The sequence below is a fragment of the Puma concolor genome, chromosome B1, assembly GCF_028749965.1.
Source record: "Puma concolor isolate L17-30 chromosome B1, mPumCon1.1.hap2, whole genome shotgun sequence".
NCBI lineage: Eukaryota > Metazoa > Chordata > Mammalia > Carnivora > Felidae > Puma > Puma concolor.
This window is the reverse complement of record NC_141670.1, coordinates 132,697,473-132,712,779: the sequence shown is the minus strand read 5'-3', so window position 1 is coordinate 132,712,779 and position 15,307 is coordinate 132,697,473. Positions and strand designations below refer to the sequence as shown.

The window sequence follows — 15,307 nt, the reverse complement described above, 5'->3', positions numbered from 1 at the left end:
TATATAATTTTAGATTACCTAAAACCTCAGAAAATGTTTTATTTATAATCTCCCCAAGTAATATAATTTGTTACCTGAATTCAATAAGTAGAATTCTTTGGAAACTTTCACACTGAAAAGTAAATATATAAAAAGGTATGAACTATTTTCTAGATATCTAAGTTCTCCTCAATATAATACACTTAGTAGGAACTCAGCAAGAACATTAGATGGATTTTTAAAAACATACATCCCATGGGGTGTTTCTATAAATTATTTTTTAAATATATTTTCTCTTTCATTTCCCTTTCCATTTGCAATGTATTATGTGCTTTGGTGTTTTCAGAGAAAGCATGCATCTATCCTATCCCAAGCATTTTTTCTGAAGAGCACAGGTAAAAACATGCCAAATTATGAACAAGAACAATGGCAACCCATCCAATCAAGTGGGCTCAGAAGAACAAAAGCCAGAGTATCTAAAGCAATGAAGGATTCTGACCACTGGGGGAGCCCCTGGGAAGTGGCTGCTCCATTTCCTTTTCCAAAAGCTTTTTATATAGAACATCAGTCTGCTCTCCTATAAAGATGAGGTCAACTCCCTTGACAGCTGCCCCTCCTCCCCCCTCCCCCATCTCTAGTCTACATACACACCCACAGAGATTAATTAACACTTGCTCCAGGAAGAACCACAGACAATAGCATCCGATATTGGAATAGTCCTTTGTGAATAAGTATAAAACTTACAGAGGAGGAGGGAGATATTCTAAGAGAAAAGCATTGGACTTTATTGCTTAAAGCCAAAGAAATTTGTATTTGTGATAAAAGTATGAAAAACATACATTTTTAAAAAAATGTTTAAATATTTATTTTTGAGACAGAGACATGGAGAGAGAGAGTGGAGGAGGGGCAGAGAAAGAGAGAGAGTGAGAGAGAGAGGGAGACACAGAATCTGAAGCAGGCTCCAGGGTCCAAGCTGTCAGCACAGAGCCTGATGTGGGGCTCGAACCCACAAACCATGAGATCATGACCTGAGTTGAAGTCAGATGCTTGACTGAATGAGCCACCCAGATGCCCCAAACATACATTTTTTTTTTGGGAAAAAAAAAGTACACAACAATGAAATTTTGCACTGATAATCTATTGTTTTTGTGCTAATTTGGGTCTATTTCTTAAGAGGCTTATGTAAAATGAACAACAGTAGCTAAAACATTACTATTATGGCATGTGGTCAAGATCTGAGAACCTTCAATAAATGGAGAGTTGTGATGCCACAGACAGATATACTTCTAAAGGCACAAAGAGAATGGTAGTCCTTTTCACTATGATATAAAGCATTTTATATGATACGGTTATAAGTATAGCTTGTTTTTTTCAAAATGTAATACAGTCAGATTTTTTTTAATAACTTAAACTCAAGATTCCTTGTGTTTTGAAGAAATTTATGAAAACATGTTCACATTTATATGAAAAGATTTTTACATTGTGCAAATGGGTATGTAAGCATTTTGCATCCAAAAATATCACCACGGTTTTGTTGTTCCTTTTTTTAAAAAAAACTTGTTTTCATACATTTTTGGTTATATATCATAAATGACATAAATTGGGCAATGTTAATCCCCTTTGTAGAAATTTTAAATGCCTTCCCACCAGTCTGTACATAAATCCTTTTTACTGCAACTTATACAACCTGTGGTCGTTTTTATCTATAGCCTCTGTCCCTTTCTCTCTCAAAGCTGGTAGCTAGTCTGGCCCCTTTCATGCCATTAAAACCACCAGATTCTCCCCTTCTCAAGGCCTTCACATGTCCTGCCTTCTGTCTCACATTTCCATCACCCCACCCCAAAATTTCATATTCTCTTTCTCTCTCTCATCACATAGTCAGCCCCTTCTCACTCTTTCCATCTCAATTTAAATGTGATCTTCCTGTATGAAGTTTCCATAAACTGGATTGTCTGAATCCAAATGGCTAATAGGCTCCTATTTTCATTATGTGCTCAAAGTATCTATTTTATGATGCTTTGTTCAAAAAAAAAATGATAAAAGGGAGGTAGTCTCAGGAGGATAAAAGTGCTGGTATAGAGGTGCAAAAGTGTAAATAGTAGTCTGTTAGTCTGTTCGCCAGCTTGGTTCTAGGGAGCTTAAGGAGGAAGAGAGAGAGAACCACAGCAAATGCTGAAGGCACTGGTTTGATTGAGGGCACAGGAAGCAAGGTCACTGGCCAGGGTGGCAGTGGAAGGATTCCTCCCTTAGTAACTTGGGGGCAGCAGATTTCAGCAAGCAAAGCAAAGCAGATAAAAGTGAGCAGACTTGTTCTCAAGCACAGGTGAGATACCCTTGGAGATTCCAGTACATCAGTGGGGAGCCAGAGGGGAGGCTCAGGCCCTGCAGATGGAATTCTGCAATGGAGGGGAATCATGTCTATCCTCAGGCTGTCAGATTTGAAGTTACTTGGGTTAAGTAAGTGACGCCTGGGATAGTAACAGCCAGCGATTATCAGCAGTTGCAGATCTGTTTCTATACTAAAGCAGATAAAAGCATCCAGGAATTATCAAAAGCCACAAATCAATCCCAGGGTCTTGTCATACACCCACACAGCACTTTTCCCTTTCCTCACAGCTACTTAATGGATACTGGCAAGCCATCAAACAGACAAACAAAGAAGTGAGGATAAATGATGCTTTCCAAATTTAAGGTGAGTCATCAGTCAGGCTGGGTATCTCAGGGAATTTAGTCTGTTTTCTAAGTAGCTTTATTTTAGCACAGCCATAAATCTAGCTGTAATTAGTCACTAAGTCCAATGACTCAATACATTTAAGCATTTCATTTGATTCTCAACCATGAAAAATTGCAACTGATTTGACAATACTGATATGCTCTCACTGGCATGCATATGCTGCTGTCAGCACAACATGGGCTACCAGTATCTTTTTCTCTCTTGTGATATTGATGAACTATCATGAACCATCTTCTATCTCTCCTACTTCCCTATGGATCTAGTAGGATGCATTGGAGAGGAAAGTGATGATAGTAGAGTTTATGACCATGGCTAGATTCCACCCCTCCCCCACCACAGATGAAACAAATAAGTTTATGTGGAAACTGAACAGAGCATGGAAATTTTTTGGTTTTTTTTAGGGTTAGCTACTTGAAATATTACCTTAGTTAATGAAGTAATTCTACATTCTGTAACTGATAAAGATTATTTTTAACTAAGCTATAATGGGCAAATTGCTTTTCTCATCACTAGAATTACCATTTTAAACAAAGAAGTAAACATTTACTTTTTAATCTCGAAACAAGTTAAACTATATGATACTTTATATTAAATCACATGTAACACGTTTTAAAAGTAATAGTAAATGTTTGCAAACCTTTTAAAAACTGTATTTGATACCTTGTGGATATTCTTGCACATGTTCCAAGATTTTCATTTCTCCAAGGATTTTTATTCACCCACAGAATCAAAATATCAAGGCTTAATAAGGTTTCATCAAATGCTAATGAAACATCTAAGTTTTTTTTTTTTTTATTAATTAACTTGTAAAGGACATAATAATGACATTCAAAGGAGGAGGCACCATCTGTGGAATGTTCCATTTGCAGATTTCAAGAAAACTATTAAAACACTTATAGCACTGAGGCTCAGATGGGTTCGTGTGCTCACTTGTGTGGCCATGTTGTATAACAGTGGGGGGTTTAAAGTGATAAAGTTCAGCCATCCATTTCGTCTCCAATTGGGGCTCAGGCAACTGTCCTCTATTGTTTGATAAAATTTTTTTTTAAATGCACTGTTTGTAGACCCACATTTAAAAACATTGAGTAGAACTAAAAAGTCACATATTTTGACAGTAAAAAGTATATCTTTTAGAAATATACAAATGTAAAGTAAATTATTGGAAGATTTTAAAAGTTCATTCTAAACATAATTATCACAAAATGCAAATATAACTCAGAATATATTCGTTATTATATTTTTGTTTCATAAGCTCCACTAAGGAAGGCAAATATGTGAATTCTTTGTATACAAAAAACCCCAAACAAACAAATAAAAAAAACTTCCACAAAGTATAGCCTATATGACCACTGGGTAAGACTCTTTATGATTATTAGCATGGGAAAAGTATAAACACTTAGATACCTTTCATAACTTTAAATTAGTAAATATATTTAACAAATGAGAAATCTTATTTAACCAATAGTTTGGGATCTTCATTACATATATAACCCCAAAACATGCAATGTTAATGTGTCCTGAAAATAACAGCTGTAAAAGAACTTCAGCTTAAATATTCTCCTACATTGCTTTGTGAAACTTAAGACAAAATTTAGTCTTTCAGAATTCCTAACAAAAGGGGATGGAAAAGAAGTGTTTAGAGAAAGTTGAAAGATGACCTTTGTCATATATTCCTTACACTGTAAAAGAGTAAATGGTGGTTTTCTAGGGAGCCTGTGAAATTGCTCAAATTAAATGTTTGGACATAAATGTGGAATGCAGAGTTATATTCTTTAATTATTTCAAAAGCAATTTAAAAGAAATTTAAAAAAATCATCCAAGTCTAAATAAATGTTATAGGAATCCTAGACTTATAAGAATAATACATTTTAAAAGGCCTAGATAATATACAATATAAAAATAAGTGTTTATAAATAAGGCATTTATTTTCATTTTAAGTACAGTTGTCTAGGCTTTTAAAAACCCTTCTCTCTTTAACTGGTTTTATTTCGATATTCAGCAAATGGATGAGCAGCAAAAAATTAAGTGGAATAGTTGGAAAAGGCCATAAAATTCAGCATTTGATAATGTAAACAGTAATAATAGGAGATAGAAATTTTATTAGTTATTTGGGCTTATAAACAGCCTAATGTTCTAATAGTAAACATACGGTTTATTTAACTAATTGCAGCTGTCATTCTTAGAGGCGATTAGCACCTGAAAATAGTTCATTACACCCAAATAAAGGGTGAGTTTGTATAGATATTGGTCCTTATTGCTAGCCCTTTATTCAATAATAGCTTTTAGGCACCAGTTACAAAGATAGCCAGAAATATAAATTCTGTGTATATAAAAAGAGAACCAGCCATTTAATAAAATCAGGTATACAATGCCCCCAAATATTTTTTATCTGGAGGCTAAGGCAATCTGGACCGGACAAATGTATTTCTTGTTGGAACCGTTTCAGTCTATAGTTTCAAACACCTCCCACACATTTACACTGGAAGTTTTGTTTATTACCTCTTTTCACCCCTAGTGTTGTAAGCACAGTATGCACACTTGCAGAAGTATCTCTACATGAGACATTTTTGATGGAATGAGAAAGATTAAAATATAGATGTTTATTTCAGAGATGCTGAAATGAAATATAAACATTCTGTGACTATAAGGAATATGTGCATAATGCAATGCATCAGGAGAGAACAAGGTATCTTTAAAAACAATAGGTATGTGTTTTGAGAGGTTGGAATTCACTGTTCTAGGTCACTTTTTAAGGTGTGCTTGACTCACTGACAGCTTTGGCATGAAATCACCTTTAAAACAATCTCTGTTTGAATGCAATGAATCCTGATACGGATTTTTTTGGAGCTGACCATGTTACCTATTCTAGGCCAACTACTTACAGCAGGAAAAGAAGATTTGAAATTTGGGTGCTAGGGGGGTTGCTATGGATAGTTACTCTGAACAGTTCAGTTAAAAATTGAATTTGTCAGTTCTATTATTAAATATTATAAAGCATGAGATAAAAACATTGGGTAATTTTAAAACTACAATAAAACTTATTTTGGAAGACTGCTAATTTCCTAATATGTGCATTGTTTTCAGTATCAGTGATACCATAAACTTTGCCTGTGTGACCAGCAGATGATGAGCAGATAGCCTGTGTAATATTATCAAATCACACAGTCAGAAATCAAAGTCTTTTTCTCCCACTTTATAAGCTATTTGGGAAGAAAGGGTATAGGGTGTGTGCATGTGTGTGTGTAACTGAGAGCCAGAGATTAACTTGTAAGCCATCATCTGATGCAAAAACAGACATTTAGTAAGTCATCTATGAAGAGATGTTTCAATAACAGCTAAGCATTCATATAAATCTTCAGAGACCCAAATGCTCTCATGTGTGACAGAACACACATCTTAACTGCCAGAACTCCTATTTTAAAAGATCACATTTGGCAAATGGCTCTAGTATTTGGAGTTCTATTCAGTGACAGATTTGTTTTCAACGTGATTAACATTACCTGAGGACTAAAATGACCTTCACTTAAAATCCCTTTTACATTTTGTCCATGTGAACCCTACCAGGGATGGTGGGCTTTGGCTGTACTTTAAGGATGATTAAAACATTCTAAGATGGTTATGAAAGAGAGGTCTTCAAAGACAAGAAAATAACCGATGATCAATGCTATTCTGTGCACTATATGGGAGCACAAAAGTTTATCCCAAAGAATATAATCTAGCCATCAGAGTTCAAGTGGATTCAGCGTTAAGTGAGCAAAGCATGAAACAGATTTGTGGTGAAAAACAGTGATGCTCAATTGCCTAGTCTAATGTTCTCACTCATATCCCTTCCATCATCGAATTTGTTTGACATCTAGTCTTTTTTATGATGCAGTATGTGGAAAAAAAAGCCCTTATTACAGAAGTTTTAAACATATGTTACACATTAATCGTGCTTGTATAATCACAAACAAGCAGGCAAACGCTTCACTGGGCTACATCAGCTTCTTTGCCTAACTTCCACATTGGTTTTGTGAATTTTGGAACAACACACATCGGGAATGGCTCCCTCTATTTAGGGCCCCAGGAAATAAATAAGGGCCCCAGCTGATTTAACTGGAACTTTTTATATATTCTCACAGGGTAAGAGAATCTAATCAATCATCCATCTTTTGAGGAATCCATTTAGAAACACGTATAGAAAAAAAGCATGCTATCTACTTTGGCATTCTTATTTATGAGAAAAAAAAAAAGACAAAGCTTACATGCACACAGAGGAAACATTCCGAATTACAGACACATCTATTAATATGTTTCCTGACTTACGACTGAATTGTACTCTTTTAAAAAGTGTATTTGTTGTTGCTTGCTTGTTTTTTATTTCAGAGAGAATATGCATGACTTGGGGAGAGGGGCAAAGGGAGAGAGAGAAATCTTAAGCAAGCTCCACACATAGAGTGGAACCCCATGTAGGGATGAGTCTCAGGACCACAAGATCATGACCTGAGCCAAAATCAAGAGTTGGATGCTTAACCCACTGAGCCACCCCAAAAGTGTTGTTTTCTAAGTGTTTTTATTTATAATGTGGCCCCTTTCTCTACAATAGGTTATTTTTATACATGCATACTATCATCGTTTTCATTATATATAGTTAACAGATATCCCATTTAATTTACCCTTTTAACCCTATTTTACATATTTGCTGATATTTTAGTATAATTATATTTGATACTATTAACAGAACATGAAAATACAAACTACTACCATTAGGAAGGAAATGGTTAAGATCTTAAGCTCTTTTATGCCAAGGAAGATAGTGGTTTGTGAAGAACCACAGCTTTTTAAACTTGACTTTGACCTGTGCCAGCTGCAATTTCAGAAGAAAACCATTTGAAGGGAAGAGATGGAAAATCAATGGGTCAGTTGTCTGGTGGATTATTCTTCTTCATGCCACTTTATCTGTTAAGTGTTGCCTTTCCCCATGAAACCATAATAATAAACACCATGAACCTGGGAAGGCACAGCCAGTCACTATCCTACGGTCCACCTGGTAGGAGTTATATGCATGAGGACTAAACGGGGTATGTGAACAGTATGGTCCCACTCTGGGATTCAGAGTGGATATGTGTCTGAATATAGTCTGGAACAAAAGGAAAGTATTAGACTTGTTCCTAAAATGACATCTATTATTTAGGAACTAGGTCAAGAAAGCCTATAATTACATATCTACTATATTTACATGGTGCTCCTTCATCAGAGAGCTCTTCTAGAAAACAGATGACAGTGCATAAAAATAAATTCTATTTCTTTCTCAACCCCAAAGTACATAGAACTTGACACGGGATATTTTCTAGCTAAAAAGCACTTATATAATCTAGCGTCAGCTCTAATTTCTCAAACATCCATTTTCTGCTACAATAAATTGATAAAGCCATTTATATTTCATTCACATTTGTTATATCTTAGTCTTTGTTTTTCATTTAGATAAATAGGCTTTTATACTCTAGACAATATAGGAAATCCCAAAGCTCAGAAAAATCACTAATGAGGATGGAAGGAATTAACCATTATGGAAGCTGAAGCATGTAGCCAGTACACAACATCACTTTGTGTTCATGTAACAAGGTCATCAGAGTAGCAGCTATTCAGTGAGCTTGATTTTTTAGTGTTACATCCTAAATCTGAAACATCTACTCTTAGTAAAGGTGGTAACTTGGGGCGCCTGGGTGGCTCAGTTGGTTAAGCAACTGACTTTGGCTTGGGTCATGATCTTGCAGTTTGTGAATTTGAGCCCCGCGTCGGGCTGTGTGTTGACAGCTCAGAGCCTGGAGCCTACATCAGATTCTGTGTTTCCCCTCTCTCTACCCCTCCCCTGCTCACGCTCTGTGTCTATCTCTCAATAATAAATAAACGTTAAAAAAAAATTTTTTTTAGTAAAGGTGGTAACTTTATGCCATGCAAAAAAAAAACCCAAAAAACAAAAAACTAGTGCTCAAATGTCATTTCTTAAAATTAATTAACCCTTTGTCTTTCCTCAGACCTTTTATTTGTCAGTATCTTCATTAATATTTCAAAGATTAACCTACATAACAGTGTAAATGCTAGGCTAAATACAATGCCTTATACATTGTAGGCATTCAATAAGTTCATTCAGTAAATAAGTGAAGGTTGGACGAAAAATATCATGAAATTTAAAATGGGTTTAGATATCACCTCTAAATTAGCTGAATTATGCAGGATTAGAACACTGATATATTTTCACTACTAAATTTAATATTATTCACTAAGGGAATGTGGTATTGGATAGTTATATAATTGATAGAATTATTGGTAGCTTCTAATATACCCACAGATCATGATTTTTCCCAACATCTAATTTTCAAAATATAAATTCTATAACATTTAAAGCTATAACATTTTTGATTAGCCTTTTCAGTAACTGCAGATCAATAATTTTTCCCATGAGTAAAAGCTTATTTATATGTACAATGAAATTTAGTACTTTATAAATCATTTGTAGTAATCCTATAAGAAATCTGTAAGAGTGAATTATGATTATAAAAATAAGTGGATTCTAACAAATAAAAACATCTTTCAGTAAAGTTTATGGATACCAAAAGGCATTCAACTTTTAAAAACCCCACTGTATAAAATCAAATGGAAAATGGTAACAGGGCCAAAGCTAGTAATATAATTGCTACCTAACTATAAACTAATTTAATAGTTGTGCTGAAATCAGTATGTTCACTCTTTTAACCTCAGAGAAAGAATATACACACCTTACTATGCAGAACTATCTTCAATGGGATTGCACCATTGAGGAAAATAGAAACTGGAAAGCTATAAGAGTTCTTATTTATTTCTAGTCCCAACAGATAATATTTCATTGATATTGGATTTCCATATACATTCAGGTAGAATATTAACATTTCTTGCTTCTCACTTTTACTAACTGTAAAATTGCACAAATTATTTTCAGTAGTATCCAGAGATACTATACTGTTAATTGGCATCATTAACATTTTGGAATTATGATTTTAAATATACTAGCTGAAGGCATGATTGGACGTTGGTAAGTCATGTACTTGATCTCTAAAGAGATGGAATTCATCTCTTAAAAGGTTTTTATCCTCATGTTACCTGTCACAAATTTGGAACTCATTTTCTTTTAATTTGCAAACTTTATTTTCATATTGGAAACAAGCTATAATTCTAGTAAGTAGAAGACGATTTGAAATGCAATGCTATCCATAGTTGCCTCTTATCCTCTGGGTTTCTTATAGAATTGTTTTTAGGGATAAGAATTATCTGGAAACCAGATGCTACAATTGCCCTAATTTTTAAGTCCCAAATTTCTCATTTCCATTTTGGCAAAAGAGGCCAAAAAGACATGATAGCCTTTTTAAATCTGTCTTTCCCCAACACTAGTTTGGCAAGACCAGTGGCTTCATTCTTTCTGCTATTGTGGGTTCACACTTTGGTGTCCTTATTTATTCTGCCATCACTACCTTTGATTATCCCGAAGCGAATTCTTTCCAGGTCATTCTGTCATTAACCTTCGTTTTATAGCCATAGATCGACACCCAGCAAACTATTTTAAGCACGAATCAATAATCTTCTCATTATAATAACCACTACCACTAAATATGTCATTGTTATGCTAAACACTTATTCAACACTAACACATGTACTGTGCTCAAAGCTTTATTAAAGAAATTGAGGCACGTAAAAATTAAAGCATCTTGTGGTGCCTGGGTGGCTCAGCTGGTTGAGAGTCTGACTCTGGATTTCGTCTTGGGTGTTGTGAGTTACTTCAGTTTTGTGAGTTTGAGCCCCTACTAGGGCTCTGTGCTGTCAGTCTCCTTCTCTTTGCCCCTCCCCCACCCCACACTCTCTCTGTCTCTCTCAAAATAAATAAATAAAACTTTAAAAAAAAAGGAAAAGATTAAAGCATCTTACCCAATGTCTCAGAGTTAGCAAATGGTATGTGAAACGGTAAAGAGCAAGCGTTCACCCATTATGCTATAAGGCTTCCTGCAGTACCAATGTAAAAATTTCATTGCATCATCTTTTGGGATCTTCAGCTTCAAATTTATTTATAATGCAGTCATGACTAGGTCTGCATTGTCATTAGAAGTCAATTGCTAGAAAATTAGTGTGAAGAAAACAAAGCTAGGTCATAGAGTATCTGGATGCCTTAAAAAGACATCTGGACTTTATTGTGTGTGTGTGTGGTAAGTAATTATAGAAGTGTTGAAGCTGGGATTATGCACAATTGCATTTTCAGAGAGCTCTTGGTAGAGACTAGGGAAGAGATGAGGAGGTCTGAACTACATGAATGTTGATAAGCTTTTAAGCTTGGGAGGAAAAATGGAATCAAAAAATATTTGGAAAGTGAAATTTCTAGGCCCCCATGATCAACTGGATGGAGGGACAAGGGAGTCTTTGATGGCTACACCTCCAACACTTGGGCCATCACAGTCTCTGCACTACAAAGTGGCTTGCCCTAATTCCACTCTCTGCCTGGACTGAACCCTCTGCATGGCTGCTCCCCTAAGCAATAGAACTCCTATTTTCCAATTACCCAACACATCTGGATTATAGAAATGAGAGAAAAAAAAATGAAGTCTGAGGATGCTGAGCTGTGACCGAACAGGTAGGTTGCAGGTTTGCCTGTGTATTGGTATATATTTCAGCCACTGACAGACTTCTTTTAAATGGGATTTAAATGGTTCCTTACATTTCTAAGTAAAACTCCACTTTGCACTGAAGCAACATTAGAGCACCACAGATGCTCACCAAATTTAGATAACTAATTATCATGGCTATGCTTCTATAACTTAAAGGGATTTATAGCTTATTAATACATGTACACACAAATCCTATATAATTAAAATTATGTGATCTGCAAGACACTTAGCTATTTGCAAAAATAAAATAGGTATCATAACTCTACCTTACCACTTCAGCAGAAGACCTGATTTTAAAATATGTCTTTTTAGATTTACATAGGAAATCCTGTGATAAGCCACCATGCTTCATACCAGGCAGCCCAGGTTAGAAGGCTCTGGAGTCCCGTAATGCTCAACCAGGTTAATACTCAACTAGGTCAAGACTCAACTAAGACAATATCAAGGAATCAGGTAAAAAGCAAAATGGGCTACAATACATTAATATAAGAAAATCCCCCCAAAATTATGTACATGAATACATTTGTCCAGATACAAACAAAAATTTCTGAATAGTACACCATGAACACTAGTTTCATTAGGATGAAATATACATTTTCAATAAAAAAATATGGCTTGTTTAAAACATGGTTTTGATGAGAAGACAGATTTTCATTTTTTTACTTCGTATGTTTATGGTTTGAAGAGTGGGGCAGCAGAAGACAACAATATAAGAAGAGGCAGATCAAGTCAAGGACTTGGCCCAGAGTAGGCACTTGTTGAATAGCTGGTAAATAAAGAACGAAAGTCAAGTTAGTAGCAATTGGGGCTTTTATGCAAGTGACACACAAATCGACTCGGTGACGTGTTGACCTAACTTATAACTTTGACTCTGGTTCCTGACTTTGAATATTTTATTCCCAGAAACTACAGACCCATATAGTAAAAATACACTACACACAGAATTCCCTGGACTTAAAAATATATCTAAGGGTGCCTAGGTGGCTCAGTCAATTAAATGTCCAACTCTTGATTTTGGCTCAGGTTGTGATTTTGTGGTTCATGGGATCGAGCCCCACATCAGGCTCTGCTCTGACAATGCAGAGCTTGCTTGGGATTTTCTCTCTCTCTCTCTCTCTCTCTCTCTCTCTCTCTCTCTCTCTCTCCCTCACTCTCTCTCCCTACCCCGCTTGTGTGCTATCTCTCTCTCAAAATAAATAAACTTATATATCTATATATAGATATCTATATATATCTACATATATATAATTACATACATATATATAATCACACACACACTATATATATAGTGGGCTGGATCAGACTCTGGGGCTACACGGAAGGGGGGGTGTCTACTTCCTTTAGGAAACTTTTTGCAGTAGGGGCACCTAGTGGCTCAGTCGGTTAAGTGTCTGACTCCTGATCTCAGCTCAGGTCATGATCTCATGGTTTGTGGGATTGAGCCCCATGTGGGATTCTGCACTGACAATGCAGACAGAACCTGCTTGAGATTCTCTCTCTCCCTCTCTCTGTCCCTACCCTGCTTGTGTGCTCTCTCTCAAAATAAATAAACTTTTTAAAAAGCAGATAAAGATTTAGGAAATTTTTTGCAGACAATGAAAACTCTACCTTGTCCCATCAAAGCTTCTGTATCTCAGGATGGAGGCAAGAAGGCTGACATTGAAAGGTAAGAACTCAGATATGCCCTTTCATCAGAAGCTGAAGTGGAATGGTCTTATCCTAAAAACACATGTCAATCTCTCTTAAACAGACCCATAATTGTTTCCAAATCTGTCACTTAGGAGAATTTTAGAAACATAACTTTGATAATCCCACGATCCATTTCCAGAGTATAATAAAATCCAACACGCATTGGGTGCTCACTATGTACGAGACATTTTTCTAAACAGTTAATAGCTTTTTGTTTGAGGTGAGTATTCCTATTGTTCTTCTTTGGGAAGAGTTGAGAGAGAGGCAAAGTGACTTGCCCAAGATGGCATAGTTGGGAAGTGGGAAAGCAAAACTCTAACATCAACACCAACCCAGAGACCACTGTTCTAACATGTTTGCTATCTGCCATCTAAGAAATTAAAGCAAATTAAAAGTATGCCATGTCCTATTAATCTAAAACAGGCAGAAGAGATCTCAGAAAAAAATTTGCAGTATTTGACAGAACATTTTAAGTAGTTATGGAACATAGTTTGTTTAAACAAAGTGGTCTTTTTATGTACTTTTCATGAGAAATTTTAAGTGTGTTTTGGTTGTTATTTTCCTAAGTCTGTGACTGAAGGGCCTTTGTTTACTGGAATACTTCACATACTTCCTTCCTCTGTTGTAGGGCATTTCTTTCTCTTCAGATACCACAGGCCTAATATCTATGTATAGAGTTTCATTTTTTGTTATTTTCTGCCATTGTGAAACAGCATAAGAGATAGACATACCTGTAACCATGCCCGTGCATATATAAATAATTTCTTGTTACATAATATAAAAATATGCTATGCTTCTTAATCTATAAACTAAATAAAACCACCGTTTGAAGATAAAGCTTAGTAAGTAGATACAATGGTGCCTCTAAGTTTATGACTTGCCTTTTAATATTTGGGTTGCAAATAAATTTGAGAGCTAATGTAGCGAGTATGATGGTTAAAAAGTATGAGATTTGGAGTTGGATATTTCTGAATTCTTATTAGTAAGTCTTTGAACAAAGGCAAGTTGCTTAATTTCTCAAAATGCCTACATCCTATGTTATTGTGAAAATTAAATGAGATAATACATATAAAGGCCATAACCCAATGCCTGGTACATATTACGTGCCCAATATAAGTCAGTGATTATAATAATTTGCTACCAAGTCATAGTAAACAAAGTAGTTTAAAATACTGTTTCTTTGATTCAATGACCCACAATTTTCCATATTTTCTTGGTTTCTAATATTGGGATACATTTATAAAATTATTACATATAGTCTCCTCTCTGCCTGTCTCCCCAAGTTCTTCTAAAAGTATTATTAAATTAATAGTGTATCCTAGGAGTAGGTGTTAGATTCAAGACACACGGAAATAGTATAGTGCTGCATGTGCCCTTTGATGTGGAAATCAAAGGGCAATTAAGCAGGAAATGAGGAGATATTACTTTTTGCTTTGAAGATGAACCCTCCAAAGGTTCTCTTTATCTTTTTACATCTCCTCCAACAGTGCTAATTCTGTCCCTTGTATATATCCTTATTCAATTCATCAGCACATATCTGCTCTATGACCAACACAATGCTAGATGTTAGAGATTCTGGACAGAATGAGATGCTAGCACGTACAGGATCTCAAAATAATATGAAAGAAGAATTTGCTTGAGGAATTCTTACTGCATGTTTGAGTGTAATTAAAGTGCCTAGTCACTAGTAGATGACAAATTTATGATTTTGGTAGTCATGTGGTACCATCAGTCTTGAAGGTACTAAAGGTCTTTCTCACTGAAATGTGGTGATGTTGTTAATTCCTTAGATGAAAGGGGTACTGCTCCCAGTCAAAATAAAGTGAAAATTAAAAATGAGTGCAAATCTATTTTTGAAAGTGAGGAGAATTTATTGTAATTCACTTAATTCTTTATAGATCTCCACTTTTAAATTATCTCTGATTCTGTATTAATTATTCCTAGATGTATAAATTATATTCAAGGTGGTTACAATTGATTAAGCAAGAGAAGATTAAGAAACACAAAACAAAAGGCATTATTTGAGTACAGAAGGAGATTTTTTCCCCATGAACTGGCATTCTGTTTCTATTTTACCTTAATCTGAAATACGTACTTTGTCATTACCAGTATTTCCACAGGATAAGATTGAGGTCACAAGCATTTACTGAAAGACTTAAGCAAAAATGAGCAGCAAGATTAAGAAAGAAATAAGGTAAACAAATAGATGGCTACAAGAGTGGCCTTATTAAAGTCT

At 35.3% G+C, this 15,307-nt stretch overlaps 1 protein-coding gene across 4 annotated transcripts in view; it reads right to left on the bottom strand.

The window, feature by feature from the left end:
* Window positions 1-15,307, bottom strand: part of SNCA (synuclein alpha) — a 159,064-nt gene that overhangs the window by 54,264 nt on the left and 89,493 nt on the right. The window lies entirely within an intron of this gene.